Genomic DNA, 14,003 nt, shown 5'->3' with positions numbered 1-14,003 from the left:
ACCCTTGTGGCCAGACAAAGGAGTCTGGGGGAAGTTTTCACAGAATTCTTCTGGTGATGGAGAGCCAAGGCAGGGTTTCAGCAGCAGCTCTTCCTATCTTCTGCTTTTGTTTTAGTTTGAGGTGAGCTGTCAGGTTGGAATTCCACAGCTTTGAAATGAATGACTTTAGCTCCTCTTACAAAGCCAGTCAAGTCAGACTGCTCTCAGTCTGTGTTCATCCCAGCCTTTTTGTCTCAGCAGCTGGAGAATGCTGAAGTCTGCTCAAATCAGAGGCTTTGGCTTAAGCCACAGCTTGTGGGTTCTTTAAATGCACAGAATCATGGAACTTTAGAGGTTGAAAGGGACCTCCAGAGATCAAGTCCAACCTCCCTGCCAAAGCAGGATCCCCTAAGGGTAGTTCACAACTTTGCCAGTGACATCGGACAGTGGGATAGAGGCACCCTCAGCTAGTTCAGCAGATGACACCAAACTGTGGTTTGGTTGATATGCTGGAGGGAAGAGATGGCATCCAGAGGGACCTGGACAAGTGAGAGAGTTGGGGCTGTTGAGAGCATGATGATTGCAGCTGTAGCTGTGCCATCCTGTGGGTATCCCAGTTGTGCCTCCCAGTTGAAGGCATTTGCTGCTCCATTTTGATGCTTAAGGGAGAAGACAGTTGTAAAAAGTTCTCACAGTGTGTTCACCACTGCTTTATGCAGTATCTCTTCTCCCTGTGGGCCAGGAGTGACTTCTGGAAAGCGATAAGCAGGTGTGAGAGGAGAAACCCCAGTAGCTTGCTCTAGCTTCCAAACCAAGATGGCTTTTCAGGATGAGCTAACAGAGTATGTGGACAGGACAGTGCCCACACACTGCTGCTGGTCCAGAGTATCCTTCCTGCTTTAGATGGGGCCTGTCCTGATGCTGAGGCCAAACCCAGCAGCTCCCCACTAGATGGAGAGCTGAACACACACGACTGGTGCAGAGGCTTCGGCTCCTGCGGCAGACTGCCAGCACATTCCCAGCTTTAGTTTGTGATTAAACTGTTCATGTGTGGCAGGCACAGAAGAATAAATTAATCAGCCTCTGGGCTTTTTGGATTTCTGAGCCTTAAAACTGGCTTCCCACAAGGACAGGGGTGGTGCTTCTGGACTTCAACTAATGGGCCACTTGCTTCCAGAAAGGTTACTCTGCCCCAGGGAGACCTTAGCGCAGCCTTCCAGTACCTGAAAGGGCTCCAGGAGAGCTGGAGAGGGACTTTTGACAAGGGCTGGACGTGACAAGATGAGGGACAGTAGCTTTGAGCTGGAAGAGGGGAGATGAGGAAAAATATCTTGAGAATGAAGCTGGGGAGACACTGGCACAGGCTGCTTAGGGAAGTTGTGGCTGCCCCCTCCCTGGAGGTGTTCAAGGTTGGGTGGGTGAGACCTTGAGCCTATCCTTGCCACAGAGGTGCTCCAGCCTTTGGATCATCTTTGTGGCCTCCTCTGGACTCTCTCTAGCAGCTCTGTGTCCTTTCTCTGCTGGGGATACCAGAACTGGAAGCAGTATTGGAGGTGAGATCTCAGCAGAGCAGAGCCAAGGGGCAGAATCCTCTCTCTTGCCCTCCTGGCCACACTCCTCTTGCTGCCAGTGCAGCACACAGCTGCCTTCTGGGCAGTCATCTCTGAAGGAAATGAATCACAAGGTTATGGTGTGTGCAGCAGAAGCTGGTCAAGACAGCAAGCAGAAATACCCTGTCAGTAGTACAGACAAATGGCTGTTGTGGAGTGGCCTTAGTTTTAGTACCCAAAGTATTCTCTTATCAGCACCCCATAAAGAAGTTACACTTTAAACCAATTAAGTTGTCTGGGGGCATGTCTTCAAGCACCCAATCCTGGGAGGTATTGTTTGAGGTGGTGATAAAGGCTGCTCTTCCATGCCATGCACAGCACATGTTTTATTCATGTTTTCCACGTGATTGCCTTTCTCTTCCCTGGAAATGGCAGCTCTGCATGGTGACCCCAGAGCCAGCTCACGTCTCTACAGCACCTCCACACCTTGGATGGTGAAATACTTGGGTGGGTTTCCTTCATGAGCATCTGAAGCTCACAGTGGAAGTTTCCACTGTGAGGAGAAAGGCTCTGTCAGCAGGACACAGCAAGGTGCTCTTGCACCTCATTCTGCATTTTAGACAGTGGCTCCTGTAGGACCTGTGAGGACATAAGAGAAGAAATGATGCCAAACCTTGTTGCATTCACCTTAAGAGCAGCCTGGAGGAGAAGACCTTGGGGGTGTTAGTTGGTGCCAAACTGCCCAGGCGACAGCACCAGTCACTGGCAGCCCAGCAGACAGCTGTGTGCTGGCTGCAGCCAGAGCAGGGAGAGCAGCAGCACAGGGAGGGGTTTCTGCCCCTCTGCTCTGCTGAGACCACACCTGCAGCACTGCCTCCAGGGATTTATTCAGCATTGGAGGGCAAACTGATGAATTGTGCTCTTCCCTGCTGTCACCTTCTGAGTTTACAATTCCTCAGATGAAAGCTTGAGAGGAGGCAAGGCTTGAGTGGTTTTTAGAGGCAGAAATAAGTCTTTGCTCTTCCACTGGTCCCTCTTTAGGGACAAAGCAGCAGCAGTGCATTTGTAAGATCTCTTTCAACAAGGCAAATTGCAAAACCAGCCAAGAGTTACATCAAGGATTAAGATCCCTAGGGCACTTGAGTCTTTGCAGGCATGCTAGGTTTGGAGAGGAATCCTGGATGGAGTAGTCTGAATTTGTGATGGGAGGCCACACAAAGCCCTTGTGTGTCCAGGCAAATGAGTCTCATACTATTTCTTTGAGGGGAAAATGCAAGCCCCACCCCAAACCCCCTTAATGCCAGTGACTCAGGGAGAGGAGGACATGGATGCTTGCCCTGTGCCTTTACTTCATGAATGAGCTGATACCCATCTGAACTGGAGTTCACAAGTACCAGCCAAAAGAGCCAAACATGTCCCAAACCATCCCAGTGTGGCCTGTGAGGTGTTCAGCCCGAAGAAGAGAAGGCTCTGGGGAGACCTTAGAGCTGTATATCAAAATGTGAAGGGGATCTACAGGAAGGCTGGAGAGGGACTGTTTACATGAGCCTGTGGTGACAGGACAAGGGGGAATGGTTTGAAACTGGAGCAGGGGAGATTTAGGTTGGACATCAGGAGGAAGTTCTGCACAGTGAGAGTGGGGAAATACTGGAAAAGGTTGCTCAGGGATGTGGTGGAGGCTTCATCACTGGATGCTCTGCCTTGGTGAGACCTCATCTTGATTACTCCAGTTTTGGTCTTCCCAGTTTAAGTGGGACAAGGATCTGCTGAAGAGGGTCCAGTGGAAGGCTGTGAGGATAATTAAGGGACTGGAGCACTGCCTGACGAAGAGAGGCTGAGGGACCTGGGCCTTTTAGTCTGGAGAAGAGATGGGAAGGTCACACAGGAACTCATCCAGGCAGGCCCTGAAAGTCTCCAGAGGAGACTCCACAGTCTCTCTGGGCAGCCTGTTCCAGTGCTCTGTGACCCTTGCAATAAAGAAGTTCCCCCTTGATGTGTTGAGGTGGAACCTCCTGTGCTGCAGCTTACATCCATTGCTCCTTGTCCTGTCCCAGGGAGCAAGTGAAAATGATGTCCCTGCTGACTGCAAGGGAGTTGGAGAAGGTGACCTTTGGAGGTCCCTTCCAACCCAACCCATTCTGTGTGAGTCATATTAGCATTGTCACTTCGGACAGCCACTTTCACGTATTACCACAGGCACAGAGCTGTGCTTCTCTGTGGGGTTGCCTGGGGCTCTGCTCGCCATTCCTGTAGCTCCTGAGCAATAACAGCTCCCTCCACAATGCTTCCCTTGTTATCCAGGCTTGCCCCCAGATGGAAAGCTGCCACTTCCTCTGCCGCAGCCCAGCTGACCTACTGGAATAAATGCACTCCAGCCAATTACTCACTGTGGGGTTCCATCTTTTGTTTGAGAGCACCAGCTTTGGGAGCAGTCCTCCTTCCTAGACTGCAGGGAGGTCAGTAAAGGGCAGTTGGATGTTACTGATAGTGTTGGGTGCTACCAGTTTCCTAAGAGTACAGCAGAGGCTTCCCTGTCTGTGGTCTCCTGACCCTACAGACATGCAAACAGCCACCTTGAAAATGCTCGGTTTGAACCTGGCATTGAGTCACCCAATCACTAATGCTGCAGGAGGACCCTTAAGGTCATCAAATCCGACCTCCTCGCTCGGTTTGAGCCGGGCACTGAATCACCCAATCACTAATGCTGCGGGAGGACCCTTAAGGTCATCGAATCCGACCTCCTCGCTCGGTTTCAGCCTGGCATTGAGTCACCCAATCACTAATGCTGCAGGAGGACCCTTAAGGTCATCGAATCTGACCTCCTCGCTCGGTTTGAGCCGGGCACTGAATCACCCAATCACTAAGGCTTCAGGAGGACCCTTAAGGTCATCGAATCCGACCTCCTCGCTCGGTTTGAGCCTGGCACCGAATCACCCAATCACTAATGCTGCAGGAGGACCCTTAAGGTCATCGAATCTGACCTCCTCGCTCGGTTTGAGCCTGGCACTGAATCACCCAATCACTAATGCTGCAGGAGGACCCTTAAGGTCATCGAATCCGACCTCCTCCCCGACCACTAGGCTACCTCTATTCATTGTTCTTACACCTGCAGGAACAGTGCCTCCAGCACCTCCCTGGCCAGCCCGTTCCAACGGAGGGGTCCTTGGGACCCAGGTGCTTTATTGTCTCGCCCGGGCGCCGCCGTAGCCTCACGGTGTGGCAGCAGCGCCACCGCACGGCCAATGCGTGCACCGCACCTGCGCAGCACGGGGGCCACGGCGCCGCCGCGCGGGGGCTGCTGGGGAGCGGCGGTATTTGGGTGGGCAGGTGTGAGCCACGTGCCCGGCTCTGCGCACGGCACGGCCGCGCGGGGGCTGCTGGGGAGCGGCGGCGTTTGGGCGGGTAGGTGTGAGCCACGCGCCCGGGGTTTGCGCACGGCACGGCCGCGCGGGGGCTGCTGGGGAGCGGCGGCGTTTAGGAGGACAGGTGTGAGCCACGCGGCCGGCTCTGCGCACGGCACGGCCGCGCGGGGGCTGCTGAGGAGCGGCGGCGTTTAGGAGGACAGGTGTTAGCCACGTGCCCGGGGTTTGCGCACGGCACGGCCGCGCGGGGGCTGCTGAGGAGCGGCGGCTCTCGGGCGGGCAGGTGTGAACCACGCGCCCGGCTCTGCGCACGGCACGGCCGCGCGGGGGCTGCTGAGGAGCGGCGGCTCTCGGGCGGGCAGGTGTGAACCACGCGCCCGGCTCTGCGCACGGCACGGCCGCGCGGGGGCTGCTGAGGAGCGGCGGCTCTCGGGCGGGCAGGTGTGAGCCACGCGCCCGGCTCTGCCCGTGGCGCGGCTGGCGCAGCCGGTCCCGTTCTGTCCGCTCTGCAGCGCCACACTGCCCGCACCACCTGGGCACCGGCCGCCACCTCTCTGTTCCGCACTGTCTCCGCGGCCCCGGCAGTTCTCTGCTGCTGCGGAGCGCCCTCCTTTTGGAAGTGCTTGCCAGCCTCAGCTCGGGACTGCGCCTGTGGTGATGCTGCCTGCGGAATCCTGCGAAAGGTGACGTCTCCTCCTTTGCTCTCCAGCTCTCTTTCTCTACTTCTCCCTCTTCTTTTGCTCCCACTTTCACTGTTCTCCAGTCCAGGCTGATACACTCAGGTCATCAGCTGTTTGGTGTCGGTTCAGCTGTTTAGCCTGGAGAAGAGGAGGCTCAGGGGTGATCTTATTACTGTCTACAACTACCTGAAGGGGCATTGTAGCCAGGTGGGGGGTGGCCTCTTCTCCCAGGCAACCAGCAATAGAACAAGGGGACACAGTCTCAAGCTGTGCCAGGGTAGGTATAGGCTGGATATTAGGAAGAAGTTCTTCACAGAGAGAGTGATTTCCCATTGGAATGGGCTGCCCAGGGAGGTGGTGGAGGCACCGTCCCTGGGGGTGTTCAAGAAAAGCCTGGATGAGGCACTCAGTGCCATGGTCTAGTTGACTGGCTAGGGCTGGGTGCTAGGTTGGACTGGATGATCTTGGAGTTCTCTTCCAACCTGGCTGATTCTATGATTCTATGATTTCTTCTTAGGGAATTATTTGAGCCTTACCACGACTGCCACTGCTGAGCAGGGCTGGTGCAGGGTAACTGGGTTTTGACGTATTAATGGCATCGCGGACAGGACTTGCTAGAGCAGAACTGCTGTTCAGACTGAGCCTCGGCGTTTTTTCCCAGGAAAAGTGATGCTGGAGGAGAGGGAAAAGAGTCGTTTAATGTTGTTTGCAACCCCATGGGCGGGGGCACGGCTGTTCTGGCGTGTAACCCCCCATGGAAGGGGCTTGGCAGCTTTGGATTGCACCTTACACTGAGGTGGTTTGGCAGTTTTATTCTCGACCCCACTGTGGGGACTTGAGAAAAGGAGTTTAATGTGCTGAATCTGAGTTTGCCTGGCAGGGGTCTGGAGAACAGGTCTAGGGAGGAACAGCTGAGGGAGCTTGGGGGTGTTTTGTGTGGAGAAGAGGCGGCTGTGGGGAGACCTCATTGCTCTCTGCAGCTCCCTGGAAGGAGGATGCAGTGAGGTGGGGGTTGGCCTCTGCTCCCTAATCTCAAGTGATAGAAGGGAAGAAAATGGTCTGAAATTCTGCCGGGGATGTTTAGGTTGGAGATGAGGAAAAGGAAAAGTTTCTTTGCTGCAGGAATGGTCAGGGACTGGGAGAGGTTGCCAAGAGGGGTGGTGGAGTCCTCATCCCTGGAGATGTTAAAGAAATGTAGGCATGGTTTAATGGCCATAATGACATTGGCTTGATAATTGGACTTGTTGATCTTAAAGGGTTTTTTCCAACTGACACAAAACTCTAACCTACAGCTGCTTATGAGTGAGGAAGGTCGAATAGAGTTGTTCTGGTGGAGTGGCAGCCCAAAAAACCCCAAGAGATGAAGACATTCAGAGGCTCTTCCCTCTTCTCTTACACTTTCCATCAAGTGCACAGGCTTGTTACAGTGGCTACAGGCTAGAGGATGAAATTGACACTGCCAGTGATGTGGCTGTAGGAATGAGTCAGCTGTCTACAGCGGGTGAGTGGAGCAACAAAACTCACAGGGAAGTGGAAAGAGAACAAGATAAGATGAGTGGTGTGTCTGAAGTACTGTGAGATGGTGGGAAGAATCTGTGGTGTTGGGACATACGGGCGTGCTTCAGCCACAGATCAACAACTTCATTGATGTGTTTGATAATCCCAGCTTGTTCAAATGCTGTGCTTCTGTGGGTCGGGACTGTTTGGCTTCTGTGAAATTTGCTCTGTTAATCCCATATGATCCTGAGCACAGAGGTCTTGCAGCCACAGGTTGGAGTGAAGGAGTTCTTACAGGGTAAAGGTGCTGTTTAAACGAATTGGTACTAATAAAGTGTCTTGATGGTGGCTGCTGCTCTTCTGGAGCAAGTGTGCTGTGAGAATAGGCTGAGGGAGTTGGGGTTGCTCATCCTGGAGAGGATTTTGGGGAGAACTTAGAGCTGCCTTCCAGTAGTTGAAGGGATCCTCCAGGAAGGCTGCATAGAGACTTTTCATGAGGGTGTCTGGAGACAAGACAAAGGGGAATGGTTTGAAGCTGGGGGAAAGTATGTTTAGAGTGGATCTGAGGAAGAGGCTCTTCAGTATGAGGGTGGTGAGTCTGTGGAACAGGTTGCCAGGAGTGGTTGTGGATGTTTCCTCCCTGGAGGTATTTATGGCCAGATTGGATGAGGCCTTGGGCCACCAAGTTCAGTTGAGATGTGTCTCTGCCCATGGCAGGATATCTGAGGTCACTTCCTAAGCCATTTTATTACTCTTTCTACTCAAATGTTGGTGGCTGTTATATCTTTTCAACTTGCCTGTGTGGAAGCTCTGTCTTTGCCCATTAAAAGTGCTACGAATCTGCCAGCCTGTGCACATGATGCATATAAATATACATTTAGGGGAAATATATAACACAGCTGCTAGGCAATTTATTTTCACCAGTGGAAAGACTGTATTTCAAGGTAGTGGTGAAATGTCAAGTGAGTTATGGGGTTGGTCCTCTTAGTTGTGAAAATAAATGGTCTGTTCTGTAATCTGAACCAGACCAGTCTTTAATTACCCACTGTTCTGCTTTGATTTACTAGGCAGGTTATCTAGAAGCCCAAACATTGCTAGATTTCCCCTTGTCAGTCCTGAATGACTTAGAGGGCAAACATTAGGCCAAGTATTTCACTTTTAACAAGCTACTATGTAGCTTTTTGCCAGGCCTTCTTTCATCTTTTGCTTACAGGATTAACTCTTTTGTGGATTAGTATCACAAAATATATCTGGTAGGAGTCCTCCAAACTCATCCAGTGCAACCCCTGACCCAGCACTGAAGGTTCAACACTGAACAATGTCACTAGGTGCCAGGTCCACACAGTACTTGAATACTTCCAGGGATGGTGACTCCACCACTGCCCCGGACAGTTTCTATTTCTGAGAACCTCTGAGTGAAGAAGCATTTCTTAATATCCAATCTGACCCTCCCCTGGCACAGCTTGTAACCATGTCCTCTGGTCCTGTTACTTGCCACCAAGGAGAAGAGGCTGCCCCTCCTTGCTCCAGTCTCTCTTTCCTTCCTGTTTTATGGATTGACAACTAGTTATCAGAGCTGGATGTTCTGCACAGAGCTTATGTCCGTTAGTGTCTGGATGAAGAGATGTAACTTCATGGAATCATAGAATGGTTTGAATTAGAAGGCACCTTAAAAGATTGTCTAGTTCCAACTCCTTCAGCATGGGCAGGGACCCCTTCCACTAAAACACCTTGCTCAGTTCCCCATCCAGTTTGGCCTTGAACAAAGTCAGAGAGGGGGCATCCACAATCTCCCTGGGTAACCTATTCAGACCATTTCCTCTCATATCAGTTGATAAAAAGGGAAGATTCTGACCTCCATCTCACTTTCAGAGAGTTGTAGAGATCAACGAGGTCTCCCCTCAATCTCCTCTACTCCACACTAAACACCCCCAGCTCCCTCAGCTGCTCCTCACCAGTCCTGTTCTCCAGACCCCTCACCAGCTTTGTTGCCCTTCCCTGGACATGTCCGACTCCTCAGTGTCTGCCAGTTTTAGTGAAGTGACAGATGGGGAGAAACAAATGGAGTCACAAGTCATATAGGGCGAGGGGCAATGGCTTCAAACTGGAAGAAGATGGATTTAGGTAAACCTTGAGGAAGCAATTCGGCCTTGTGAAAGTGGTGAGGCACTGGCACAGGTTGCCCTGAGAAGCTGTGTCGGCTCCAAGCCAGGAAGTGTTTGTTGAAAGCCAGGTTGGATGGGACCTTGAGCAAGCTGGTCTAGTAGAAAGTGTCCCTGCCCATGGCAGGGACTTGGAACTGCATGAGCTTTAAACACTCCAGAAGAAAATACTTCTCCATGAGCAAGTCAGACATTGGAATTTTCTCCCAAGGGAAGCAGTGGAGTCCTCTATACTGGACAGTTGGAAGACTCAGCTTGACAGGGTGCTGAGGGCTAGCTTGTTTCACCTCTACTATGACCTTGGAAGGTTGCACCCGATGACGCTTGGGGTCCCTTCCAACCTGGCATCCTGTGATTCTGCCTTTTCCAACCCAAACCATTCTGTGATACGTGCCCAAAGCTCAGCCTTGGCTGTTAATGGCAGATAGTGCAGGCTAAAGCAAGGTTATCTTTATTTTCCCAATTCCAGGAGCCAGAAAACTTCATCAGTTCCAGGCTTATTTTTTTTTAACCTAATGAATAAATAAGTAGAAGTGATGCTTGAAGAAAATGTAGTTGCACCCAAACCTTGTCACAGGAGGACAAACAGCTGGAGTGCAGGCAGAGGGTTAAATGTGTGCAGGTTTCATCCTGTTAGCGAGATTTCATCAGTGCATATCTTTGAGCTTCACTTGATTCGTGCAGGCTAAGTGAACAGGGGCTCAGCACTTTGATCTGCTGCTGGCATGTGACAGCCGTGGCCTGGTGTTGGCGAGTGCTCTGCGATTGCTGGGGTGCTCTGAGCTGTGTTTAATGCAGCAGAGCAGGAGAGGTTTGAATGCTGGCACCTGTTGCACTCAGGTGACCCTTCTGCGTGTTTGCACTGTTAAAACACAGGCATTTTGTCTCCTTCACTGCAATCTCTGCAGCATTTGCATTCTGCTAACTGCCTTGCAGGGTAAGTTGTCAGCTGCAGCTTCTCTGGGGACTGGAGTTTTCAATTCCAGCCTCTCGGTGGTCTCTGTGACTTCAGGCACTTGAGTTAAGATGAGGTGCCACAGCTGGGCTTTGTAATGGAGGAGGTCTGCAGTGTGGTGGTAACTATGGTCTTCCCTCTCCCTGCCACCTAGGGAAGATCTTGTCTGCTACGTCAGTGACATTGATGTGCAGTCCTAGTGAAGGGACGTAAGGATTATGTGATATCACCAAGGACACAAAGGCCTTAAGGAAACTTGGATTTACCATTTCAGCTCTAGTATATATATATGGAGACAGAACCCTGGAACAGGCTGCCCAAGGGGATTGTGGAGTCTCCTTCTCTGGAGATATTCAAAACCTGCCTGAATGCGTTCCTGTGTGATCTGGTGTAAGTAATCTTGCTCTGGCAGAGAGGTTGCACTGGATGAGCTGCCAAGGTCCCTTCCAACCCTTGACATTCTGTGAGTCTGTGGCACAGCAGACTGTAGTGGCATAGGTGCCTCTTCAGTGGCTGGATGGACTGTTTAGGTCCTCAGCCATGGAAATTGCTCAGTCATTTGTGCAAAACTCAGCTCAGACTTCACTCTGTAGTATGATCATGGGCCAGTGCTTGTGCCAGATGAAAAAGTCTGGCTGACTGCTGTGGTGAATGAACTTTAAACTCTCTCACTGTTGTCAGCAGTTAACTGCTTCATCCCTCTTCAAGCCCTTTGCTCCCAATTGTGCTTTGGATGCTTCACAGGCTTCGGAACAGAGGTCTTTAATGAGGGATGTATAGGCACAGAGGAAAGTGAATTGAGACTCTTCTGTGATAGATCTAGGAGGGGGCTAGTGTGTTGTTTATTGCTGCTTTATCTGTTTGGTGTCCAAGTACTCTGACCTTTACATGCTTTTCATGTGCTCTCCAACACTAGCTAGCTCAAGGAAGTACTTGACCTCAATCATAGAGTCACGGAGTCAGATTTGCATGCTCACCTTTGGCTTTGCTTGGAAGTGTTGTTGGTCCTGCTTAATCTATGATTCTATGAGTTAGGGTGGTGAAAGAAATGAGTGCTACAGCTGTTCCTGGAATGAACAGTGTCCAGGGGTGACAGGACCTGCAGGAAGGCTGAGGAAGGACTGTAGGGCAGAAGGTGATAGGATAAGGAGCAATAGTTTGAAACTGGAGCAGGGTAGATTAAGGTTGGACATCAGGGGGAAGTTCTGTACAACGAGGGTGGTTAAATAATGGAACAGTTTTCATCCCCGGAAACATTGACAGTCAGGCTTGATGTGGCCTTGTGCAGCCTCCTTTAGTGGGAGATGTCCCTGAGGACTGCAGAGGACAAGATGGCCTTTGAGGGTTCCTTTCAACCCAGTGCAATCTGTGAATCTGCAGCAAGCATGATACCTCCTTCAGGAGCTGCGGGTCCTGCGCTTGTGCCTGAGCTGACTGCAAAATGAGAAGGGGTTATATGGGAAGGGCTCATGCCCTGCTCACTGCTGGTGGAAGGTGGGTCAGATGATTTTGCCAATTCAAGGTATTTACAAAGAGAACAGAGGAGAAAAGGAGTATGTTTGAGAAGGGAACAATCCACAGCACATGTTCCTGCTAGGACAAGTTTCTATTGTTAATGGAAGTAATTTCTTAAGAGGGCAGGGAAAGGCAGGCAAAAATGTTGACACCTAAGGGTATTTGCCCAAGGTGTTTTTCCTCAGATGTTCTGTCTTATAAAACTGATTCTGATAAAGGAAAATCTTTGTGGATCTTTCCAAGCAGGAAATGACCTAGCAGTGAAACCAGCACTGACTTCTGTTACTCAGATGTCTGTTGGAAGGCTTAGTATTTTAGAAAGTTGGCTGGTCAACTGTTTGGCTATTCTGCTTGGAGGGACTTGCTTTGTGGAATACTCTTCAAGGGCTTCATTGTTCTTAAAGGATTTCATTCACTTTGGAACAGGTCATCTGAGAGGCATGCTTATAGCCAACAGGAAGAGTGGCAGGGGAGTGTGCCTCGTTTGTTTTCCTAAACAACCCCTGCCTGTGTCACAGAACCACAGAATGACAGGAGTTGGAAGGGACCTCTGGAGGTCATCCAGTCCAAGCCTCCTGCCAAGGCAGTGTCACCTAGAGAAGGTCACACAGGAACATGTCCAAGTGGGCTTTGAATGTCTTCAAGGATGGAGGCTTTGCAACTTTTCTGGGCAGCCTGCTTTAGGGCTCCATCTCCCTTAAATTAAAGAAGTTCCTCTTCATGTGTAAGTGGAACTTCTGATGTTCCAGTTTGTGTCCGTTGCCCCTTGTTCTGTCATTTGGCACCACTGAACAGAGCCTGTCCCCATCCTCCTGACACCCACTCTGAAGTATTGATCAGAGATGAGATGATGAGATCCCCCTCAGGCTGCTCTTTTCCAGGCTGACAGCCCCACTTCTCTCAGCTTTTCCTCACAAGAGGTGTTCTAATCCCTTCAGCACCTATGTAGGCCTTTGTTGTGCCCTCTGTGTCATGTCTCTGTCATTCTTGAGCTGGGAAGCCCAGAACTGGACACAGCATTCCAGGTAAGGTCTCACCAGGGCACAGAGTGAGGAGAACCTCTCTCGACCTGCTGGCCACACTATTGTTGCTGCACTGCAGAGTGCCATTGGCCACCTTGGCCACAAGGACAGTTGGCATTGTTTTGTGTGGGTTGAGGGCTTGGGAGTTGTAAGCGGACTTGGCAGACTCTCAGCAGTTAGGAGAGAAATGGAATGAAATTCACTTCCCCTTACAACCCCATGAGTCATTACAGGTTAGAGATTGAGCTGTTGGAGAGCAGCTCTGGGGAGAAGGACCTGGGTGTGCTGGTGGACAACAGGATGACCATGACCCAGCAATGTGCCCTTGTGGCCAAGGTGGTCAAGGGCAACCTGGGGTGCATCAAGAAGAGAGTAGCCAGCAGGGCGAGGGAGTTTTGCCTTCCCCTCTACTCTGCTTTGTTGAGGCTGTATCTGGAGTAATGTGTCCAGTTCTGGGCTTCCCAGTTCAAGAAAGACAAAAGAGCTACTGGAGAGAGTCCAGCAGAGGGCGACTGAGATGCTGAGGGGCCTGGAACATCTCTTGTGTGAGGAGAGGCTGAGAGAGCTGGGGCTGGTTAGGCTGGAGAAGAGGAGGCTGAGGGGGATCTTGTCATTGCTTACAAATAGCTAAGGGTGGGTTTCAGGAAGGTGGGGCCAGACTCTGCTCAGTGTTCCCCAGTGACAAGAGGTAATGGGCATTAACTTGAACACAGGAAGTTCCATCTAGACATGAGAAGGAGCTTCTTTACTGTGAGTGCAGCAGAGCCCTGGAGCAGGCTGCCCAGAGAGGTGATGGAGCCTCCATCTCTGGAGTTCCTGTGTAACTTCTCCCAGGTGATCCTGCTCTGGTAGGATGTTTGGATCCCTCCCACTCTGATTCTGTGAGAGAAAAGCTTCCCTGGAAAACACACAGCCTTGTCCTTGCACCAGGTTACAATTCACTCTGGGAAACAGTAGACAAAAATGACTTTGCTGTGATGATGAGATGAATTTGAAATCTCAAACTGTTTCCTTTCCAAGCTGGTACTTGCTACTCGTCTGAGCGAAGCAGTTCAGAAACTGGAGGTCTGTTTGAAGAGCACCTGGCATTAACTCAAGAAATAATAAAGGGATAAAAGGAATCTCTGGAGCAATGGCACTTGGAGATGCTTCAGTAGGCTTCTGTGTCTTGAATGCAGCCTTTCACATTACCTCTGGCTGCACTCACTGTCTGCAGCCTCTGCCTCTTTGTCTGGGGTGGCTTGTTCAGCTCTTGGGAAGGATTTAGGTTTCTTTTCCTGT

At 51.1% G+C, this 14,003-nt stretch overlaps 1 protein-coding gene across 5 annotated transcripts in view; it reads left to right on the top strand.

Moving 5' to 3' along the window:
• Positions 1-5,327: 5,327 nt before the first annotated feature.
• Positions 5,328-14,003, top strand: part of ARHGAP24 (Rho GTPase activating protein 24) — a 184,241-nt gene continuing 175,565 nt past the window's right edge. For all 5 annotated transcript variants that reach the window (XM_064149592.1, XM_064149591.1, XM_064149590.1 and 2 more), the window contains exon 1: positions 5,328-5,574. The gene's annotated coding sequence lies outside the window, so the exon portion shown is untranslated. The remainder of the gene's footprint in view (positions 5,575-14,003) is intronic.

Source organism: Pogoniulus pusillus, chromosome 10 (assembly GCF_015220805.1).
Source record: "Pogoniulus pusillus isolate bPogPus1 chromosome 10, bPogPus1.pri, whole genome shotgun sequence".
NCBI lineage: Eukaryota > Metazoa > Chordata > Aves > Piciformes > Lybiidae > Pogoniulus > Pogoniulus pusillus.
This window is presented reverse-complemented; position numbering and strand designations above follow the sequence as displayed.